The sequence below is a fragment of the Somniosus microcephalus genome, chromosome 11 (assembly GCF_052327205.1).
Source record: "Somniosus microcephalus isolate GS21.2 chromosome 11, FLI_Smic_1.0, whole genome shotgun sequence".
NCBI lineage: Eukaryota > Metazoa > Chordata > Chondrichthyes > Squaliformes > Somniosidae > Somniosus > Somniosus microcephalus.
Window position 1 is genome coordinate 55388679 of NC_140997.1, and position 12280 is coordinate 55400958.

The window sequence follows — 12280 nt, forward strand, 5'->3', positions numbered from 1 at the left end:
GTTGGCTTTGTAATACTTTCTGAATGCAGGCAAGGCCAGCCAATATTGCAGCGCCCGGAGTTGGCGGGCTGCCCCAGGACAGCCCTCTGTCTGAATGCTGATGAGGCCCTGCCTTCAAAATGGACCCGGTGCCCGCCGGGACTCTCAGGCGGCCAGCGGTTGCACTCTGTCAGCTAGACGCTCAAAGTCCGCACCAAAGGGCAATGTACCCCGGAATGTCAGGACACAGGCACACACACACACACCTGGGGTGGATTTTAACTCATAGCAGGTTTCCAGCAGGACACTGCACTGACATGTTAATTTTCGGCCCGCCTATGACAGAATAAGGCCACGGCGATTTTAAACCCTTGGCCTCATTAACCTCCCACTTAACTTCCTCCCAGAACTCTGGTAAGTGCAGAGATGAGGGCTCCTTTCAGGCGCATCTTGCTGTGGGATAAAAGGGGTAGTCCAAGGCAGGGGCAGGGGTGGTTTGAACTTCCGTTGTGGGGCCCAGGGGAGCACTCCTCTTCCACCTATCCACCACAAAGGAAAGTAAAAAAACCTACCTTGAATGGCCTCTTCTGTTTCCAATCCTCTTCTGACAAGCTATCACTTGGCGGGACAGCCCCAGCCGCTTCCCCACTCAGGCCGGAGTTAAAATTACAGTTAGGGCACGTATGAACCCAGGTCCACAATTTAAAGGACACTGCCAGCTTTGGGCGGGCTCTCCACAAGTGCCAGCAAATATCAGAAATGGTGAGATCCGGGTGGGACATTAATGGGTAAGTTACACGGTGGATTTTAACTGCCTCCCCACCTGGTTTCAGCCAGGCAGGATTTTTAAAATCCACCTCACAGAACCAGATCAAATCAGAGCACTTAATCTGATGACAAATTACAAGACCCACAAAAATTCTGCAGTGTTGTCAGGTCACTGGAGGCCAATGTTCCCGCTAAGCTGCACGGCCACGCAGCAGTCTGGAGGTCCCGCACAGGCCGCTCACCGGCTTTTAAATGGAAGAAACCACCCATGCGCGGAAATATGAATGGGCTGCACAACCACTTAAAGGGACCACATACCCAAAAAGAATTGGAGGGAATATTCCTGGAGGTTGCATCCTTGTATGTGTAAGTGCCATCAAAGCCATGCCACTGCCTTCAATGGCACTTGCTCAAGGTAATAGTGACTTATGATGCACAGTATCAACAACCAAAGCAAAAGGAACAAGTAATATGAGAGATGTGAACTCACAAATGTCCCAAGAGCAGAGAGTGCCGAGATAGTGGTATCTAACGCTAATTCAATTATAACTAAAATACCTCAAATGGAGGTGGAGCTTATTTTATGAAACTAATATCTTTCTTACATTACTCAAATCTGCCCCAAATAACTGTCTTAATTGGTGTTTTAGACAATGGAGTTGAAATCCAGCTGTGTAATATGAGCAGCAAATGCATTAATATGTTCTTATGAAATTTCTTTGCCCACTAATTTAACAAAAGGATTAAGCTGTTTATTTCAAGACAGATGATTTTATATCAACAAATTAACATGTTTGCTACTGATATCAAACAACACGATTTTGATGCAAAAGTATGATATCAATTATGGCTTACTTAAATAAAATTTGGCCAATGCATAGTAGCAGTAATTACAGTAAGTGTGGGATTTCCACCAGTGATAACATACCACAATCAACAGGAAATGTGCAGTAATCACAGCACAGAGGACAGTCTAGGCAGAAATTATTAAAATATTGGGACTTGCCTACTTAATCCACAAGTGTCACTACTAAAATAAGTCTCATATATTGAAATTTACTAGTTTGCAAACGTACTTGATGCAAAAGCTTCTGTATTTCCTTGTAATGTCTGAAAATCTAATGAAAAATATTACTAAAACCATAGAAATAGTAGTATGGTGCCATGTTGGTTATATTCAATGGAGGAGGCACACCTCCTGCCTACTCTGTTTCACACACCATGTAATGTTCCAATTTACAAACAACTGAAACCTATGCACGGGCTATTAATAAAACATCAGAACAACTCTTCTCTCTCACGTACAAACATACTTCCCTGTAGATTTTTCAGTCATTAATTAACAGATTTCTTTATTTTCCTTCTCGTATATGTATGCACTAACTTTTTCCATGTAAAATACAGGAATTCCCATAGATCTCATTATAAATCAAACATAATAATAGCAACTAACCAGAGGGACTGTTGAATATCCCTGATGGTTACTGTGTGTTTGAGTTTGACACTTTCAATGCCATAGGCTACTGTATTGTGAGGACGTCATTTAGGAACAAACAACTTTTTGTAGAAATACATTTTTTCTACTTATAATTAACAATTTGTAGAGGTAGATAGGTTGGTCCATTACAAAGTGTTTGTGACTGTTACATTATTTACATTTACTGAGGTTTGAAGCATTACATTTTCTGAAGTTATATCAACAAGTCATGCCATCATTTTAAAGACTGTTGGATGATAATTAATGACTGGAAAATCAGGAGTGCTGTAAACTTGTCCCACTGACTGCCCAATTCGCCAATCAGCACTACTATCTAGTGAGACTCCGCAACTACAGTTTCTAGTTTGCTGACAGACCCACTGCAAAAAACTGTCCTTAATTTGATGCAAATTTACATTCTCACTCAAAAAGGCCACAAGGATGGATAATAGAGGAAATGTAAATATCATTGTGGTACAAAAAAGAGGCCTTTTTGTGAAGTTGAGGTTAACGCACATTCTTGGACTTTGCTTGGCACCTAACCTGTGTTGCACCTGAGCTGAGCTTGACCAAAATAGACAAAGTGTTCCATTCTCCAGCACAGATGTCCCTCAATCTGAACAGCACAAAAATGAACCATGATTTTTAAAAGTAATGAATAAATAAAATAAAGCAATGATCTCAGTACTACATCATAGTGTCCCATTAAAAGGCATCAGACTGTAACGAGTGCAATAGCTTAACAGCACTGTGTCTATTTTAGTTATGTTGGACCTTAATGGCATTCTGACAGTAACACCCATAAAGAGCAATGATATACATTACCAGCAGTGATTACTACTGTTGCTATGCTGTTCTGCATAAGTGTTGGTAACAATGGCCCTGTACACAAAAATGAAAGTGAAAGACTGTTATGATTATGTTTCAGGAAAAAAATGCTCTCGAAGATTGTGATATTCATCGGTATATGAATCGGCTTCCTATATCAATCATACTCATCTGATTCTTCACCAAAGCATTACAGTGATAGTATATCCACAATGCCTCTGACTCAAACCTGGCCTTGATTTCATACCGCTCACATATCACACTAATCATACAGGAATTTTACCCTATTTGTACAGGAGCCATACACGAGCTGTAAAAGATCCAACCTGAGTGAGTTTTAACTTTTGTCTACTGTGTGCTTCAGATTTTTTTTTAATAGCGCACGTATAGATTGATTACTTGTGGTTCCTTTGTAATGAATTATTTCTGAGCCTAGCATTTGTTTTGACTCCAAAGTCATGTGATGCACTCCTGATGCATGCATATATGCAAACAATGAAGGACACATTTCTCCCTTGCTATTATTCTCATGGTTAATAATGACTAATTAGAGGAAAATTCTTATACCGCGTAAATTTAATTGTAAATCTTCCCATCACAATTACTTAAGTGCCAGGGCAAGTGATTGAAAAAACTGTATATATTATAGCATAAGAATCCGAGCAATGTAAAACAATTAAATCCTTGCCCATCGACCTTCCAGCAAGTGCCATATGCCCACATTGCAATATAGTAACTCTGTATCACAGACTACACATCAGCCTTCAGCCATTGCAAGTCTACACAAAATAAAACACTTTGGGGGAGAAATTCATTAGCCCCCAGAAGTGGGCGCTAACTTTGGAAAAGTTTGAGATTTAGTGCCAGGCGCTAATGAATCTCGCTGCACACAAAATTAAGTGTCATCACTCAAAGAAAGGATGGGAGCGCTAAATCAAGCGCTAACAGCCTAGCTCAGTGGCGCTACACTCAAAGCGCTAACCAATATCAGGTGCAGTCTAATCACAAGTCATCATTCCCACAGGCTCTTTCCAGTTCTTAAAGGGGAGGTTCATTCATGCTGCAGAATCTCATTCTCAGCATTGCTGCCTGTTAACCTGTGTCAGCAAGCCAACCCCAAGGAGCCGGACGACTCAACCAGCTATATTCATGGCAGATCCACGCCCCAGGGAGAGAGCCCGCAGATTTTCGTACCAAGCATTGGAGGAGTTGGTGTCCGCTGTGGGGAGACGGAGGGCGGTGCTGTACTCGGCAAGAGGCAGGAGGCCCTCGCCGCAAGTCTTCCATGCCATGTGGTGGGAGGTAGCCCAGCGGGTCTCAGGCAGCACTGTGGTCCCCAGGACCCATACACAGTGCAGGAAGAAATTTAACGACCTCACTCGAGTGGTCAAGGTGAGTCAATGCCACAGCAAATGCTACATACCACCGTCTGAACCTCAGTCTGCACACACTGCCCAAAGCACCACACCCCCAGCACTCACCCACCAACAATCTCTACCTACCAACACTCACACCCACATCTCACACCTTGCACACAATGACAGCTATTCAACTATGGCAGGCACATCACCCAAACACATTACCCCACACTCACTCACACACTTACCTTTCTCTTGCAGGCCAAGGTGGCTCACAACAGGAGGGAGCAGGCGCGCACAGGCAGGGGACAAACTGACATCCAACCACTGTCTGCGCTGGAGAATAGAGTGCTGCAAATCATTGGGCGCCAGGTGGTGGGCGCCATGGCCACTGGCCACGTTGACCCCCTTGGGGACAACAACGGTATGTTCCCTACTCCCTATTCTCACATCCCACTTCCCCCTCACCCCACAAGCCTTTCGCACTTTCCAGCTAATCGTGCTGTATGCATGCACTTCTCCCTTCCTGCCCCCCTCCCCTCACCTTAACCCGACTCCTGTGCCTTTATGCTTTCAGATAATGAGCAAGCACCTGAGCAGCCTGTCCCTGAGGGCACCGTTGAAAGCGATGCGGGAGAAGAGGAGGAGGAAGGACACACCGTGTCACTGCATGTCTCACCTGAAGGCAACAGCTCAGATACTGGCACTACGCCTTCTTTAGAGGCTAGTATAGTAGTGGGATCTACACAGGATGATGCACTGGGAATGAAGGGGCTGCAGCAAGGCCAGGGGGAAAGGGTAGCTCGGGGGCCAGCTCCTCAGAGGGCGAGTTCGCACGTGAGTTCTGCTGCACAAGACTCAGATGTGGACCTCAATGGGGAGGCCTTTAGAAGAAGGGTGATGGGCATGCACACGGAGATGATAGGTGCAATTGCAAGGGTCCCTGAGAGCCTCTCGGCAACTATAAGGAACATTGCACAAAGCTCTGCGCACACCATGGAGACCATCATTTCCAGTCTGCAAAGGATGGTAGACTCCCAGAGAGACCGTGGTGATCCAGACCTGATGCCACGTGTGATGGGCGATCTGGCAGCTTCCATTGCAGCATAGGCAGAAGTGACGCGATATCTTAGTGCTGTAATGCAATCTATTGTTGGTGCCATTCAATCTCAGACTGCTCTCATGCAGTCTCAGCTTGATGCCATGCAAGCTCTGACTGCTCCCATCGTGGCTGGGTCTACCAACATCAACCGGGGCTTTCACGGTGTCGCAGCAGGCCAGCAATCTATGCTGCAACAGATTGCTAGGGATGCTGAGGTGCTGCCCTGGGGGAGTAGAAGTGGATCAGTGGAACTGCTGTCCTCTCTCATGATGATAGCATTCCTACTCCCACCACTGCCTCTCTGCCATTGCCCTTGTCGCTGCCTGTCATCCAGCCAGCCCAGATTGCTGCCGCCCGTGCTGAGGTGGTGCTGTTTACAGCTGGGCCTTCCAGGTCGAGCTGCTCGAGGTCGTCCTGCAAGGCCATCTGAAGTCTCCCGCACGGACACTCAGCAGCCTTCCACCAGCCCTGCTGAAGACACTGGGCCAACACTTCATAGGAGCACTAGAGTAAGCAAAGGCACAGTAACGCGAGGCACTAAGGGATTGCACAAGGGTGAATAGTAAATATTGTTGTTGTAAAGATGTGTTCACTGATTATTGATAAATTTATTAATTCACTTTGGATAATTTTGTACTCTCATTTCAGCTGTGCACTGTGATATGGCCTGCGACAGGGATGGAATGATGGGGATGTGGTGAGCAATGGGGATCTGGGGTTGAATTTACTAGAACCGCAGTCTGATGAGGCAGTCATGGACTGACCTTCCGGAAGGCCGATTGAGTGGCTGCCTCCTCTCTCGCTCCTGTTCCTTGTTATGCGGTGCCCGCAAAGCCATGTGGGTGCAGTCAATGGCGCCCTGCACCATAGGGAATCCCGCTATCCTGGCAAAGCCACATGCATGCTCATCCTGCTTCACTCTGGTAATGGGGAAGGAAATGTAGTCCCTTCTCCTACTGTAGAGAGCTTCTGTGATCTCCCTGATGCAGCGATGGATGGCGAACTGCGAGATGTTACCTATATTTTCTGTTGCAGACTGGAAGGATCCGCTGGCGAAGAAATTGAAGGCGACGGTGACCTTGACTGCCACTGAGCGAGCCATCTTCATCCTGATCTGAGGCTCGAGGTCTGGTTGCAGGAGGTGGTTGAGTTCTGTGACCACCTCCTTGCTGAACCTGATGACCCTCCTCCTCCCTCTGGCAACATGTTCCAATCTTTCTCGCTGCCTGCGCTCCCTCTGCCATAGTTCCTGGAGGGCGAGGTCTGTTGTGTCCGTGTATAATAAGACACAGACTGCAGGAGAACGGTACAACAGGTGTTTACTCAACATGGCTCACACGGGAACTGAGCTGTACAGATTACTACTCAGTGCTATATACAGGTGTGGTGACTGCCGGTATTGCAGTATACATGAGCTGTAAAAGATAGTTCCCCCCTTAAAGGTATATACATTACAATTCCTCCCCTTTTAGATTAACAGTACCATAACACTCATTTAACAATTAAATATCAAACTAATTACAATTAACACTTTTAACATGCAACATTAGCTGAAAATATTCTATTTATATATTCAGTCTTTGGGGAGGCTTCCTGATCCTTTCTGGATAGCGCCTTTCCCGAGTGTCTTGCTCTTGGTGCGGAGGCGATTCTGGCCCCCTGTCGTCGGTTGGTTCATCAGCTTCCGATGCTACTGTTTCTGGGGTAGATGCGACCTGTACGTCGGGTTCATCACCAGGTACGTATGGGCGAGGCATGGGGTTGACTTGTTCCTGTGACTCTAGGATCTGGTCAGCATGGTGTCTCACGATGCTCTCCCCAACGTCCACTGTGTACATTAGTGGGCCCTGCCGTGTGCATATCGTTCCTGGCTGCCATTTTTCTGTTCGGTAGTCGCGGGCCAAGACTGGTTGCCCTACATTGAAGCTCCTGGTTGGCTTCTCATGGATGTGCTGGAATTGCTTACTCTCAACATCTCTTCGTACGTTTGGTCTGAGCAAATCCAGGCGAGACCTTAACCTTCGGTTAAAGAACATCATGGCTGGGGCCTGGTTGGTGACTGCATGTGTCGCATTCCGGTAGGCGAACAGGAAATTGTCCACCTTGTGCTGCAGCGGAATGTTGTCATTGTACATAGCCTTTATTGCCTTCTTAAAGGTTTGTACCAACCTCTCAGCCAATCCATTTGTGGCTGGATGATACGGGGCGGATGTGTAATGCCTTACCCCATTCTTTTTCAAGAACCTCCGGAACTCTTCGGACACAAACTGTGGTCCGTTGTCGGAGCAAATCTGTTCTGGCAAGCCATTCCTGGCAAAAATGGTCCGTAGGACTGCAATAGTTTTCTCCGTGGTGGTGGAGGACATTTTGATGACCTCAGGCCATTTTGAGTGCGCATCCACGGCTATTAAAAACATTGAGTCCATGAATGGACCAGCAAAATCAATATGCCCCCATTGCCATGGTGATGAGGGCCATTCCCATGGGTGTAGAGGGGCCTGTGGTGGTGCATTTTGGACTTTCTGGCATCCTGAGCAACTCTTGGTCAGGTCCTCGATTTGTTTATCGATTCCCGGCCACCACACATAAGCCCTGGCTAGGCTTTTCATTTTTACCCCTCCCAGATGACCCTCATGAAGCTCATTGAGCACTCTATCCCTTAACTTGGGTGGAATTACCACTCGGGATCCACACATCAAGGTCCCCCGGCACACTGATAGCTGTTCTCTCCTTGTCGAGAATGCTGGCAACAGTGAGTCGCCATGTGCTGGCCATCCCTTCACCGTCAAATCATATACCCGAGAAAGTGTCGGGTCATTTCGGGTTTCCTTTTCGATACAAGCGTTAGTTACCGGTAGGTATTCAACTATAGTCGAATGGAATATTTCGACAGGATCCACTGCTGGTGCTTCCTCCGCAGTAGGCAGTGGCAGGCGTGATAGCCCATCAGCATTTCCATGCTGTTTCGTGCCCTTATATTCAATCTCATAGTGGTGTGCCCCTAGAAAAAGTGACCATCTTTGTAGTCGTTGCGCAGTCATCACCGGAACGCCCTTCTTCGGATTAAAAATGGAGACAATACGCTGGTGATCAGTCAGCAAGGTGAATTTCTGCCTGTGCAGATAGTGATTGAACTTTTTCACTCCCCACACTAGGCTGAGGGCCTCCTTGTCAATCTGGGCGTAGTTACGCTCGGCTGAGGTTAGTGATCGTGACGCAAAGGCTATTGGCCTCTCTGAGCCGTCCGAGGATTTGTGCGACAGCACCGCTCCAATGCCGTAGGGTGACGCATCACATGCCAACCGAATTGGTAATGCTGGGTTGTAATGGGCCAATACCTCTTTCGATGTGATTAGTGTTTTGCTCTTCTGGAAAGCTCGTCTACATTCGTCACTCCACTTCCATGGCACCCCAGTTTGCAGTAGGGTGTTCAGTGGGTGTAATATTGTAGACAAATTTGGCAAGAACTTATGGTAGTAGTTTATCAGCCCGAGGAACGACCTCAGTTGTGACACATTTTCCGGTGCTGGAGCCTTGACTACTGCCTCAATCTTCTCTGGGGACTTATGTAACCCCTCTTTATCGATAACGTGGCCACAATACGAGATCTGTTTTCTAAAAACTCGCATTTGGGGCGGTTAGCTCGGAGCCCATATTCCTGCAATCTAGTGAGCACCAGCTCCAGGTTGGCAAGGTGATCATTGTCATTTTCGCCCGTGACCAGGATGTCGTCCAAATAACACTGGGTCCCTGGGATCCCTTGCAGGACTTGTTCCATTGCCCTCTGCCAAATAGCCGGAGCTGATGCTACCCCGAATACCAGCCGGTTGTATTGGTAGAGACCTTTATGGGTGTTGATTGTGAGGTATTTTTTTGATGCTTCTTCTACCTCCATTTGCAGATACGCCTGGGTCAGATCAATCTTAGTGAAGCGTTTCCCTCCAGATAGCGAGGCGAAAATATCTTCAATCCGCGGAAGTGGATATTGTACGGTGTGAAGGACCGGGTTCACTGTTACCTTAAAGTCCCCACAGATGCGAACCTTCCTTGGTTCCCCAGGTGTGCTGCTCAACGACTTTTTCATCACAGGGACGATGGGTGTAGCCCACTCGCTCCAGTCTACCTTGGACAGTACACCTGAACGTTCCAGACTCTCCAGCTCTGCTTCGACGGCTGGGCGGATCGCATAAGGTACTGGTCTGGGCTTAAAAAATTTGGGGCTTGCATTTTCTTCAATATTAATCGTCGCTGTCATGCCTTTTAGTGTTCCGAGTCCTTGCTGGAACACTTCTTACGCGTCAGTTAGGATCTTTGACAGTCGCCCAGGTGTGACGTCGTCATCCTTTTTGTCAGCCACAGTCAGTGCCTGTATGGAATGCCAATCCAGTTGTATTTTCCGGATCCATTCACGTCCCAGTAATGGTGGTCCTCCATCTTGTAATACATACAGGTCTAGTTTTGGTGTTTCCTTACCGTTATATATAACGGTCACCCTTATTTTTCCTTTGGGGTAGACTTTTTGCCCCGTGTACGTCTTCAAAATAATTTTTGTGTCTCTCAAGAGTATGTGTGAGAATAGCCGCTCGTAGTCCCGTCGGTTTATGACTGTTAGGGCTGATCCTGTGTCCAATTCCATCTTTACCTGGACTCCTGCTATCTTGAGAGTGACCCAAATGGTTCGGTGATCCTCCGTTGTGATCACATTATGTAGTTTCAGACAACTCAGTTCCCTGCTTTCGGAGTCGTTATCACTCTTTTGTTCATCTGAACTATTCTCCGTCATCTTATGTACCTTCTTGTGCTTTTCTTTGGTAGGTTTCTTATTGCTGGTTTTCTCTCCCGACCTGCAGACTCGTGCTATGTGTCCTACTTTTCCACACTGTCTGCACACTTTGTCTTTGAACCAGCAATCATTCTGGTCGTGTGTTGTTCTGCCGCAGCGATAGCACTTCTCTGTTCCATATGACATTTCGTTTGTGCCATATTCTTGCGGTCTCTGTTGTATCTCTGCAGCGCCCCGTGCTGCTGCTTCATATGATACCGCAATGCTGAAAGCCCTTTCCAGCGTAAGGTCCTTTTCAGATAAAAGCCATTTCTGGGTTCCTTCACTTTGAAGCCCACACACAAACTTGTCCCTTAAGGTATCTGCCAGTCCCGCTCCAAACTGGCAGTGTTTTGATAGTTTGCGCAGTTCTGTTAAATAATCAGCATTGCTTTCATCCTTATGCTGGTTCCGTTTGTGAAACTTGAATCTTTCTGCTATCAGCAGCGGTGTGGGGTTTAAATGTTCCTGTAGTATCGTTACTATGTCTTCAAAACTCTTTTCCATTGGCTTCGTTGGGGTTACTAGATTTCGTAATAAACCATACGTCTTTGCACCCATTAAATTTAACAATACCGACGCTTTCTTGTCATCTGACACCTCATTTGCCTTGCAGTATACCTCTATTCGTTCGACATATGTAGTCCAATCTTCGACTTCATTGTCAAATGCGGTGCTACTGCCACTCTTTGGCATTTTGGGTGTGGTTTAAAATGGCGTCTCCCAATGGCTTAAAATGGCGTCTCCTGCACTTTCCTTCCTCCCCCGCTGCTGCCAACGCCAACGATGGTTCTCGTGGCAATGTCGGCGCCCTGTAGGTTTCGCGCGCTTCTCCTGTGCTGCTGCCAATGCCGCTCTCGGCGGTCCTCGTGGCGATGGCGGTGCCTCGCGGATTTCTGCGCGTCTCTCTCTCCCTCTCTTCGATGCTGCTCGGCCCCTGAACACCGGCTGTGCCCTGTGCGCTCTGCCCTCTCTCTCTCTCCCCCGTCGACGCTGCTCGGCCCTTTGCTGTGCCGCTCGGTCAGGCTCTAGCCCGCCGCTGTCTGGGCGGTTGCCCGTGGTCGACGCCCGAGTCTCTGGCCTTGACCTCCAATCCACTGATCTCCAGGAACGAATCCCCGGGAGGTGATGCAGAGTTGCAGGTAGGTTCGAACTTGCCTTGTCGCCAATGTTGTGTCCATGTATAATAAGACACAGACTGCAGGAGAATGGTACAACAGGTGTTTACTCAACGTGGCTCACACGGGAACTGATCTGTACAGATTACTACTCAGTGCTATATACAGGTGTGGTCACTGCCGGTACTGCAGTATACATGAGCTGTGAAAGATTGTTCCCCCCTTAAAGGTATATACATTACAAGGTCGACTGCCAGTACAGCCCCCATTAAAGTAACAAAGCAATTTGATATGTTGTGAGAATAAGTGTAACTAATTTTTAGTAGCCACAACACTCCAGAGACTAAACAACCTTTAAATGACTGATTTAAACTGTTGCACAATGTCAAACTGACAAGGAAGCAGTGAAACAGCACTAGCCTGAGACCTCTGACTCATTACTCATGATCCCTTTAAGTAGCGCCCCTGGAGCTGGCTACCGACCAACTTGACGCCTCCTCTCCCCATCGCTGTCGGGGCGAGGCGCAACGGCAGGGGGCGATACTCAATTTGGCAGATCAGGCGTCCAGTGAGCGTTGCATGTTCACTGACGTCACAATCTGCCTGGCGCTGAAGTCCCTGGCACTAACTCGTAGCGGTGGCGCTACAGGGGGGCCGAATTTGGCGTGCAGCGCTGGATTTGCCTCGCCGCGGCACTACTGCCTCAGAGCCCCGTTAGCACACCTGCCAGATGCTAACTGGAGGCGCTAAGGTACCGAATTTCTCCCCCTTTGTTGTTTTAAATTTTAAGGGAGAACAAACTGGTAAGTTAATTGAATGAGTGTGGTA

The 12280-nt window shown here is 47.4% G+C and overlaps 1 protein-coding gene across 1 annotated transcript in view; it reads right to left on the reverse strand.

Moving 5' to 3' along the window:
* rhbdl1 (rhomboid, veinlet-like 1 (Drosophila)) overlaps positions 1-12280 on the reverse strand; it is a 300633-nt gene that overhangs the window by 267983 nt on the left and 20370 nt on the right. The gene's annotated exons all lie outside the window — the stretch shown is intronic.